This window comes from Hyaena hyaena, unplaced genomic scaffold (genome assembly GCF_003009895.1).
Source record: "Hyaena hyaena isolate Hyena2069 unplaced genomic scaffold, ASM300989v1 scaffold_248, whole genome shotgun sequence".
Classification (NCBI taxonomy): domain Eukaryota; kingdom Metazoa; phylum Chordata; class Mammalia; order Carnivora; family Hyaenidae; genus Hyaena; species Hyaena hyaena.
In genome coordinates, this window is record NW_024080881.1 from 1996084 (window position 1) to 2007983 (window position 11900).

Sequence of the window (11900 nt, forward strand, 5' to 3'; positions counted from 1 at the left end):
GGCTTTCACTTTCTACTCTGTACTTTTGCTGTTTTTCTATAGTTTATTCTCCTGTGTCATTTGTGTAATTAAAACTAAATAAAAATCAGGGGCGCCTGGGTGGCTCAGTCAGAAGGTCATGCCACTCTTGATCTCAAGGTTGTCAGTTTGAGCCCCATGTTGTGTATAGAGATCACTAAGTGATTGGGGCGCCTGGGTGGCTTAGTCGGTTAAGCGTCCGACTTTCACTTAGGTCATGATCTTGCGGTTCGTGGGTTCGAGCCCCGCGTCGGGCTCTGTGCTGACAGCCAGCTCAGAGCCTGGAGCCTATTTCAGAGTCTGTGTCTCCCTCTCTCTCTGACCCTCCCTTGCTCACACTGTCTCTCTCTCTCTCCTAGAAATAAATAAAAATATTAAAAAATAAAATAAGATAAATAGATAAACTTAAAAATATAAACAAAAATCAAATCAAGAATATTTTCTTCTTTAAACAATTTTTAAATGTTTATTTATTTTTTGGGGGGAGGGGCAGAAAGAAAGGGAGACAGAGAATCTGAAACAGGGTCCAGGCTCTGAACTGTCAGCACAGAGCCCAACTCGAGACTCGAACTCATGGACGATGAGATCATGATCTGAGCCAAAGTCCTACACTTAATCGACTGAGCCACCCAGGCACCACAGTAACATTTTCTTTTTTAAAATCATAACAATAAGGGGCGCCTGGGTGGCTTAGCCGGTTAAGCGTCCGACTTTCGCTTAGGTCATGATCTCGCGGTTCGTGGGTTCGAGCCCCGCGTCGGGCTCTGTGCTGACTGCCAGCTCAGAGCCTGGAGCCTGTTTCAGTCTGTGACTCCCTCTCTCTCTGACCCTCCCCTGCTCACACTGTCTCTCTCTCTCTCCTAGAAATAAAAAAAAAACACATTTAAAAAAATAAAATCATAACAATAATATTTTTATATTGTAATTAAAACCCTGTGCACGTTTCTGATACAAAACCTTATCTAGACTGCAGACATGCTGTAATCAAAGCTATGGAGTGTAGAACAGCTAAGTTAAGTACAGTTGTTTAAACTATGAAAATTCTAAAAAGATAACAGGAAATAATTTTGATCTTAGGGATGATTATCTTTTCGCAAATTACTACTTAAGTATAATTGACATGTGTGACATTAGTTTTTGGTTGGGACAATTTTCTTAGATATGACACCAAAAACACAGTCTGTAAAAGAAAACAATGATAAATTGGACTTCATAGAAATTCAAATGTAAAAAGTGCATCATTTTTGATCCAGAAATGCCTGTGGCCAGGAATATCTTGTCACACCAGATAGCACACAGTTATCAAAGACTGCTAGGGTCATGCTCAGAAGATCTCTAATGCCACTGTGACTGTGAAGAGGCCAAAGGTGGAGTACTTGAATTGTTTTTGTTTTTGTTTTTAATAGGCTCCACACTCAGCATGGAACCCAAAGAGGGCACGAACTCATGACCCTGAGATGAAGATCTGAGCTGAGATAAAGAGTCAGAAGTTCAACCAACTGAGTCCCCCGGGGTGCCCCTGGGGCAACTGAGTTTCAATCAGAGTAACAATTGTGGGCTCCTGGCTGGCTCAGTCAGTAGAGTTCAAGCTCCATGTTGGGGATAGAGTTTACTTAAAAAAAAGAAAAAGAAAAAGAAAAGAAAGAATAACATTTGCAATGGATTAAAGCCCATTGAATGTGTTTAAAACCATGAGATTATAATAACATTTAAAAAATAACTGGCCAGGGGCACCTGGGTGGTTCAGTCAGTTAAGCAACCAATTTTTGATTTTGGCTCAGGTCATGTCTCACAGCTGGAGCCCTGAGTAGGGTTCTGGGCTGACAGCAGAGCCTGCTTGGGATTCTCTCTCCCTCTCTCTCTGCCCCTCCCTGTGTGTGTGCACACATGTGTGCGTGCTCTCTCTCTCAAAAAAAAGTAGCTGGCCACATTTGCATGATGATAAGACGCCAGTTTGTTATCTTAAAAACTGGTAAATAAAAGATTTAAGCATTGCGGCGCCTGGGTGGCTTGGTTGGTTACACATCCGACTTTTGATTTCAGCTCAGGTCATGATCTCATGGTTCATGAGTTCGAACCCTGTGTCGGGCTCTATACTGACAGTGCAGAGGCTGCTTAGGATTCTCTCTCCCCCTCTCTCTGCCCTTCCCTTGCTCATGCTTTCTCTTTCCCAAAATAAATAAATAAACTTAAAAAAAAGATTCAAGCATTTATTTTGCCTTGCTTATATAACATGTACCACTGGGTAACCAAAAAGCTTGGCCTTAAGGTTTTCTTCTGCATCAGACTTTGTCCTTGTTCCTCTGAGGCATCTTGGAACATGGCTTTAGATTAGGTCTGAAGTCAGTGAGCAAAGATCAGGATCAGACGTGATAAGAATGAGCATTCCCTTGTTAGGGCAGTACACGCCTCAGTGGGCATGGGATAAGAGGGTTCAGGACACTTGGCATTCTCTGATTTCTTTAAAATATTGTCATTTAAATTCTTGAGTTTCCCAAACTTTCCCAATCAATGCCTTAAATTTCACACAAAAAAATCTGGAGATAGTATAAATTCAATTTATTTGTCAATTATGACCCTATATTCAGCTGCACTAATCCTGTGGCTACTGGGGTAAAAATTCGTTTAGGCTAGGCATGGAAACTACTTAGTGCTTCGTGGTTTGAGCCAAGAATTTAATGCCCTGAACTTTTCATTTTCTTTTTTTTTTTTAAGTTTTTAGTTTATTTATTTATTTATTTATTTATTTTTTAAATATTTTTATTTATTTCTAGGAGAGAGAGAGACAGCGTGAGCAGGGGAGGGTCAGAGAGAGAGGGAATCACAGACTGAAACAGGCTCCAGGCTCTGAGCTGGCAGTCAGCACAGAGCCCGACACAGGGCTCGAACCCACGAACCGCGAGATCATGACCTAAGTGAAAGTCGGAAGCTTAACCGACTAAGCCACCCAGGCGCCCCTAGTTTATTTATTTTTGAGAGAGCGAGACAGAGCGCGCGCGCGAGCTAGCAGGGGAGGGACGGAGAGAGAAAAGGAGAGAGAGACACAGGATCTGAAGCAGCTCCAGGCTCTGAGCTGTCAGCATAGAGCCTGATGTGGGGCTCAAACTCATGAGCTGTGAGATCATGACCTGAGCCAAAGTCAGACACAACTGACTCAGCCACAGAGGTGCCCCAATGAACTTTTCATTTTCTTTAAGCTCTCCAGTATGGTCAAAAGCATTTGGCTCCTTCCTACAAGATATTTATTTTTTATTTTTTAAAAAGCTATTTACTAATTACATAAAAAATAGTAACTTACAGTGCAGAAACCCAATGGACCCTATTTTACCTAAGCAGCCAAGGTTCGAATCACCAATAATAAAACGTATTCACATCAGTTACTCAAATTGCTGGAACTCAAAATCCCCTACCAGAAAGAAAGAGGCATAAACCTTGATGGACCTTTTTTAATTTTAAAGGCAACACATGCAATATGAGTATGATGCTTTGAATTATTTATCAGGTGTGGTAGGCAAAACCATGCCTCCCCACAAGTTATCTACATCCTAATCCCCAGAGCTTGTGAATATGTTGCCTTACGTGGCAAAAGGGATTTGGCAGCTGTGGTTAAATATATGATCTTTAGATGGGGAGACTATCTTGGATTCTCTGGGAAGACCTAATGTAATCGCTAGGGTCCTTATAAATGATACAGGGAGGCAGTAGTGTGGGTCAGAGAGAGATGTGGAGATGCTATCCTGTTAGTTTTGAAGATGGAGGAAGAGGCCACAAGCCAAACCTCCGTCACCTCCTCCCCCATCTTCATTCTCAGCTAATGAGTCTGTTTCCTCCTTCCTTGACAAAATTGAAGCAATCTGAATTTCCACCCACTTGATTACTCCATAGACCCCCCAGCACCTTCTCTTCTTGTTCTATGAACCATCCAAGCTCCTGTCCAAAGCCAATCCCCCTCTTGTCTTCCAAGTTTGATCTGCTCTCACCTCCTCAAGGACTCTGCTCTAGCAAGTCCCTCCTCTCCAGTGATGTTTGCTCCCGACTGGATCTTTTCTATCAGTATACAGATATGTAGTTAATTCCTCCCATCTTTATTTATTTATTTTTAAATGGTTTATTGTCAAGTTGGTTTCCATATAACACCCAGGGCTCATCCCCACAAGTGCCCATCACCCCCTTCCCCTCCCCACCCCCATCAGTCCTCAGTTTGTTCTCAGCATTCAAGAGTCTCTCATGGTTTGCCTCCCTCCCTCATCCCCACTATTTTCCCCCTTCTTCTTCCCCACGGTCCTCCGTTAAGTTCCTCTTAATCCTCCTATACGTGCAAACATATGGTATCTGTCCTTCTCTGCCTGACTTATTTCGCTCAGCATAACACCCTCAAGGTCCATCCATGTTGCTACACATGGCCAGATTTCATTCCTTCTCATTGCCATGCAGTATTCCATGGTATAGATAAACCACATCTTCTTGATCCATTCATCTGTTGATGGACACTTAGGCACTTTCCATGTTTTGGCTGTTGTTGAAAGTGCTGCTATGAACATTGGGGTCCATGTACCCCTATGCATCAGCACTCCTGTGTCCCTTGGGTAAATTCCTAGCAGTGCTACTGCTGGATCATAGGGGAGTTCTATTGTTAATTTTTTGAGGACACTCCACACTGTTTTCCAGAGGGGCTGCACCAGTTTACATTCCCACCAACAGTGTAGGAGGGTGTAATTCCTCCCATCTGAAAAACATATAAACATTCTCTTGATCTCACTTCCCTTGCCAACTACCACTCATACTTGTGCTCCTTTTTGCAGGAAAGAAACCTGTTGATACTTCTTATCTCCAATTTGTCCCCTTCAATTCCCTCCTAAACCCATCCCAACCTGTATCTCAGCATGGCCATCCATGGAAAAAGTCATCCATGACATTCAAGTCCTAAATTCTTAATTCTCATCTATTGACCTCAATTATTCTTATTTCAAAATTGACCTGACAAACTACTCTCTCCTTGTGAAAATCCTTTTGGCACTTGACCTTCTAGGACATATCCTTTGCTCTTCCTCCTCAGTGGTCTCTCTCAGTCTCTCTCTCCTCCCTGATCTCTTCAGGCTCCTGGCTTTGGACCCCTCTCTTTTTTTTTAACACTCACTCCAGATTTGTGGCATTAAGCATCATTTATATATCAAAGTCTCCCCCAAAATTTATATCCAATTCAGACCTCCCTCTTGAACCTCATAGCTAGTTTCCAACTTCCCCCTTAACATCTCCCTTTGTTGTTATAAGCAGTGAATAATTGAGGATATTGGTTGCCACAACTTAACATGGACTACCATTAAGCCTCCTAACTTGTCAACAAGTCCTCCCTACCACTCTATTTAAAATTGCAACTCTGATTTTCCCAGTCCCACAAACTTGCTCTACATTTTTTCCATAAACATAATGTCTTCTAATTTTCTTATTCATGATGTTGGTTATTAGGTCTCTGTCCCCACTAGACTGTAAGCTCCATGAAGGGAGAGACCATTAGTCTGTACACTAATGTATCCCAAATGTCTTGATCAGGATCTAACATAAATGTTTGTTGAATGAATGAATTATGTTTTCCTACTTGTATATGTGACAAGTTTTTCCCCTCATGAATGTCAATGGAAATCTCTGTATCCATATTCAGACTGAGGCTTTGCTCTATCTTTTTATGAGATTCCTCCCTTCCTCCAGGACATGCATGTTTTATCAACCTATGAGTTTTTATATATAAATAAAGGCCAATTTTTATTTTGGAAATTGTGATACTGTATCTTTTAATATTTTTCCTAATCTCATCATTGGGAATGCCAATTACCTTATGTTAGATTTCATTTATGAATCTTCCATCTCAATTGCCTTTTCTATAATCATTTTACAGTGTCGTTCCCTCCTATCATGTTTTGGTTCAGAAACAGGCAACTTAATTCAAGCCAACCTGTCAGCCTCCTGAGGTGGAGGCATGTGGCACACTCAAACTGGGAAAACAAGGGTGTGGGTATAGAGAAACAAGGGTTAGACTAGCAGTATCAGTGGGCCATCGCGACACCTCAGACTAAACCTAGGGAGAGAGGCTGCATTGAGATTGGTGCCTGACAGAGGCTTCAGTCTTTGATGAAGAAATGCCATCAGTCCATGGTCACCCAGCAGAGATGGAGCTAGGAGGTTTAAATACCTTGACCTAGCTCTCCACCCTTCTATTCTCTTGTCAATGATTCCTGTTGGCCACATCACCTGGCAACAAATGGGCAAAGGAGCCCATTGATACCATCATAGAGCCCACCCTCCCAGGGCATGGAACAAGCTGGAGAAGATGGCAAGTGGATCTGGATGTTGTTCTATCTGGATATATTGCTTGGAACCTCTAAAGTCAACCTCTTCCTTTCAAAGGATGCATCAACGGGCCTTCCTCTAGATTTCCCAGTTTGTGAGATTTTACATTTAATTATTTTAAGAAACTTTTTTTAAAAAATATTTTTATTTATTTCTAGGAGAGAGAGATAGTGTGAGCAGGGGAGGGTCAGAGAGAGAGGGAGACACAGACTCCAAAATAGGCTCCAGGCTCTGAGCTGGCAGTCAGCACAGAGCCCGACACGGGGCTCGAACCCACGAACTGCGAGATCATGACCTAAGTGAAAGTTGGATGCTTAACCGACTAAGCCACCCAGGCACCCCTAAGACACTTTTTGAGTTTGTTCCTTTTTATTTGCAGCTTATTGCATGATGAATGGATGATGGTGAGCTGCCTGGAGCGACATTCTAGCTACTAATGAATAAAGTTCTTTGGATTCAAATTTTTCTATTTATGAATGGTGCCTGTGAAGCCTAATAATAAAAATTCAGATGGGGTGCCTTGGTGGTCGAGTCAGCGGGTGTCCAAGTTTGGCTCAGGTCATGGTCTCATGGTTTGTGGGTTCGAGCCCCACATCAGGTTCTGTGCTGACAGCTAACTCAGAGCCTGGAGCCTGCTTCAGATTCTGTGTCTCCCTCTCTCTGCCCCTCCCCTGCTCAAGATCTGTCTCCTCTGTCTCTCAAAAATAAATAAATTTTAAAAATAAGAATAAAAAAATCAGAGACTGTTTAAAATATGTTGGTAAACATTAACCCCAGGAATGTAATATAGAATAATGACAACAAGAATGTAATGTAGAATGTAATATAGATAATTCACTGTCACCATAATTGGCTGTCATAGGGAAGCTCATGGAACCCATAGAAAGTAACTGCATTCGTGTCCCCAGTTATTGGCTGCTCTATAGCCACCATTTTCCCTGTAACTTTGTAGTCTCCTCCTGCTCTGACTCTTGAACTTGTGACCAACTTGGCCAAATAGAATGTGGAGTGCCATGCTCCATGCCTTGGCCTCAAAAGGCTTTGTGTCCCACCTTCTTCTAGGAACTCTGCCACCTCCAGGTGGGCAAGCCCTGGTTAGGTTGCTGGAAGATGAGAGACTGTGTAGAGGAGTGCTCAATGGTCCCATTGAAATTATGCTGGACCAACCTACAGTTAGCTGATCCCAAAGTACATGAGAGATCCTATACAAGATCAATAGAGTGAACTAAATACATCCAAAACCAGAAGTGCCCAGCTGATCAATAGACTTGTGTGCAATAATAAATGTGCAGTGTTTTAAGCTACTGTGTTTTGGGGTTGTTGGTTATAAAACAATAGCTAACTGATACAGAACCTCACAGATTAACAAATCTGAATGGGCACCATGCCACAAAGATTGGCCCTACTGACTGTAGGAATAATGTGGAAAGATTTTTCTTCAACCAGTAGTCTTATCTATACCACATGGAGTATGCTTTGTTTATAAGAATTTACTAGATATGGCTCCAATTGAAAATCCTCATGAGAGGGGCACCTGGATGGTCAATCGGTTGAGTGTCTAACCCTTGATTTCAGCTCAGGTCATGATCTCATGGTTGGCGGGTTTGAGCCCCATGGTGGGCTCTTGCGCTGAGAGCACAGAGCCTGCTTGAGATTCTCTTTCTCTCTCTCTCTCTCCCCCCTCTCTGCTCCTCCCCTGCTCTCTCTTCTCTCTCTCTCAAAATAAATAAATACACCCCCCCCAAAAAAAGAAAATGCTCATGAGACAGTTCTTGGCTCTGCCTGGTAGAAGTCAGAACTGAACAGTTATGGAAAACCAACAGAGAGGCTGCATTCCTGTGCCCATCCTTACCTTCACTGCTATGATGCTAAAATCTTGGGCATGGAGCAGACCCATGGGAGCCACTTGGGGGCAGATATGGGATGGGTGAGAAATTAAACATGGATGGCTATAACCCAGGGGTGGAACAGTGAGCGCAGAGGGAATTTACCAACTGTCCCAAATGGTCCCAACCCTGTAGACTTCCTGGGGTTAGTGGCTATTCCAAAGGATATTCATGTCAGGAGGCAGAGTGGGTCTATGTAGGTAACTGTAAACACATCTTGGGAGAAAAACTTTTGGATCAAAAGGAGGGAACACCCCAATATCCTCCAACATTTCTTACTGGAGGAAGCAGTAGGAAAGCATTTAGGAGAAGCTATTTAAGTAGACATCTGAGTAAATCGAGATAAAGATTTACTTTATCTAGAGTAAATAAATGGATGGATTTCTCCAGCCCTTTTGGGATTGCCAAAATGGCAGCAGATCCTGTTAACAAGCTCATGGGGAAAACAACAGAAGCATCCAGGATAAAGGAAAGATATTGACTTAATTGGTGCCCCTTGAATGGGGACAGGAAAGCTATTAATGGGCCTTGGGAGTCCAGGATCCAGTAAGTGAAGTAAGTGTCAACCATATGAGGACAATGTGTCCATTGCTCATGGTTCACTGTAAATTCCTGAAAAGTCTAAACCACACTGGCAGCAGTGTCTTTAAATTGGAGCTTTAGAAAGTGTGACTACCAGCCTCTTGGATTCCCTTTAATGGTTTACACTCAAACCCTTGGCATCCCCAAGTGGGCTAGCTAAGAATAACAAGGAAGGCGGCAGCAGTAGAGGCACAGATTTTGAATCTCCATTTAAAACAGAGCAACTATATAATAAAATCAAACCACATGGTCAGAGTTTTGCAACAAAACTAGATAACAAGGTATATCCATGATCTCCAAAATACAAGTCAGTTAAAACAAGCTAACAACACTCCCCGGAGACTGGCATGGAGTCAGCATCTCCCCAAGAAAAACAAGAAAGCAATAGACCTGAGAACAGTTATTCGCTGGAAAATAAAGCAGGTCAATTTAAGAGCAGCAAGCTGAGACCAGGCAGCGTTTTCCTACCCCAATACTAGATAAATGCAAGGGTCCTTCATTAGTAAGAAGACTATCTTAGAGATGACACTAATAGAGTGTCCAAGTGGCTCAGTTGGATAAGCGTGGGACTCTGGATTCGGCTCAGGTCATGATCTCATGATTGGTGAGATCATTGGTGAGATGGAGCCCCGCGTGTGGCTCTGTGCTGAGAGCATGGAGACTGCTTGGGATTCTCTCTCTCTCTCTCTCTCTCTCTCGAATAAATAAACTTTAAAAAAAAGATGACACTAAAATTTGATGTACAGGATACATTTTTATATATGCAGAGATAAATGAGCATCTAGCTCCTATGAACTCTCAAACTCCTGAGAGGTGAGGGAGAGTCCCTGCTTCTCTGCTGGCCTTGGGCATTTGCTAATGGAGGGTAGCCCAGGATGAGCTATCTCCTCAATCTCTCTTACTAAGAGTCTCACAGGGGTGTGCTGAATTCCCCGTTATTCAAATCCCTAGATCAGGGGTCTGGAGACCTGGACTCTATCCATGGCTGCTGAAACTTCAGGCAAAACACTTCACTTCTCTGAGTCTCATTCTCTTTACCTGTAACAATGGGAATAATGTAAATAAGTGCTGTTCTGCTTATATCAAGAGACTACGGGGTGGATCAACAGAGACCACTGATTTGGAAGTGAGGAGGTCACAGTTGTTTTTCACAGTCATGACTTCAGGTGGCAGTTCTGCCCTACAGTTGTGGGATCTTAGGTAAGGACCACTTCCCTCAGCCTGTTCTCACCCCTAAAATCGAAATAGTAACCATCATCGTCATCAACATCATCATCATCACCATCATCATCATTGTCTGAATTGCTGTGAGAATGAAATGAAGCGCTTATCAACTTAGACACATCCAAAGCACTCACTAAACTTTATCTACTAATGTCTCAAGGACACCTTTGTTGGAGTCCTTGGGCGAAGACTGAGCTCTTTTGTGTTCTTCCCACTAGCAAGCGCCAGAGGGCGACATAGACGGCGAGACCGTAGCTACAAGCACGCCTGACGCAGCGCCACCATCGGCCACGTGGTGGCGCTAGGCCACATGTCTGATTTTTTCCGCAAAGTTTGGGGCACAGAAAGAGCTGACGGAATAAGAGGGGATAGGGGGTAAAGGGGAGCTCTGAGGCTGGAGGAGCCCTGAACCGAAGGATCAGGGGTCCCTGGACCATGTAGCTTCTGGATTTCCGGGACACAAAAGGATCATTTGGGAATGAATGGGTTTGGGAGTCTTTTTGAATAAGAGGGCGCCCCCTTCCTTCTAGAGCCGGGTGTGCATGCCCTTCCCCAGAGCAGCCTGGGTGCTGGAAGAGGGAGCGTTCGTCTCTGTGCGCTCCTCCTCTCCTAGCTCTAGCTCATTCATCTGCGGCCGCGGTACACCGTTGCCATGGAGACGTGATGCAGGCGGGGGTGGGAGGGAGGCCCCTGGTGACGTCCGCGCTGCTCGCAGCTTGTCTCCCGCGGCCTCCCAGTTCTTGCCTATTTTGGAAGAGAGCCGCAGCCCTTCTGCTGATGCGCGCGCGCTGGCGCCTTTTAAAGGCAACCGGCAGAGTGGCGGCTCGGTTAGAGCCCGGGAGCTGCCCCCGCCCCCGAATCGCGAGCCCGGCGCGGAGCCTGGGCCCGGGAAGCCCCCCGTGCCGTATACCCCACCCCCATTATAGCGCCCTCCACTCACTTTAGGGAAATTTCAACCATGGAGAAAGGAGGTCCTGCCCTTGTCCTTCGTCCCCAACCTCCTCCCTCCAACAGGGGAGATTCTTCTTCCAAAGGAGCCTTGGAAGGAAACAAGATGCAGAGGCCTAGCGCGTTTGGGAATCCTCTCGGGACAAGGCCACAGAGTGAAAACATCAGGTGAGAACTTCACTGCCCGCTGCGCTACCCCGGGTCTCTGGAGACCCGTGCCCCCTCCAGCTTCCTGCCTTACCCTTGTTCTCTCGGGCTTAGCCTGGGATTGGTTTAAGGTCCCAGCAGGAAGGCCCTGACCAGTTTCTCCAGACCACTCATTAAACTGAAAGGGAAACTGAGGCCCAGAGAAGAGTAGTGACTTGACCCGGGTCACATGGCATGTTTCTGGAGAGCGATGAGCCAGAGCCCAGCGATGTAGACTTCCTGGCCAGAGGTCAATCCTGGGTTCCTTAACCTTGAGACTAGCTGGCACAGTGCGTCAGCCTCTGGCCCTTGCCCTGTGCCTAGCAGCGGAGCCAGACAGCCCCTCTTCCAGCACGGCATCTGCTTCTTCTTCCCCAGGACAATCCAGACCTAGATGGGCTTTCCGGATCGTAATCACCCTAGGCAAGCTTCTGGATCCCATGGACTCTATGGCCAACCAACTAGGTTGCTACTTGCAAATGTCTGCTTCCATCGAAGGCTTCCTACAGGTCACCAGCTCTCTGGAATTTTCCGGGACCAAAAACTTTTCCAGACTACTCACAAGCAGCAGCTAGTTTATGAATGGACGTATGGCTTGCAGGTTCCCGCGGAGCTCCCCAGACCCATGTGGACCCAGCTCTTTGGACACCCCTGCCCAGCCCTAATGATGCCTGCACTCTCCCTGTAGCAATCACAAGGGTGTTTGACCAG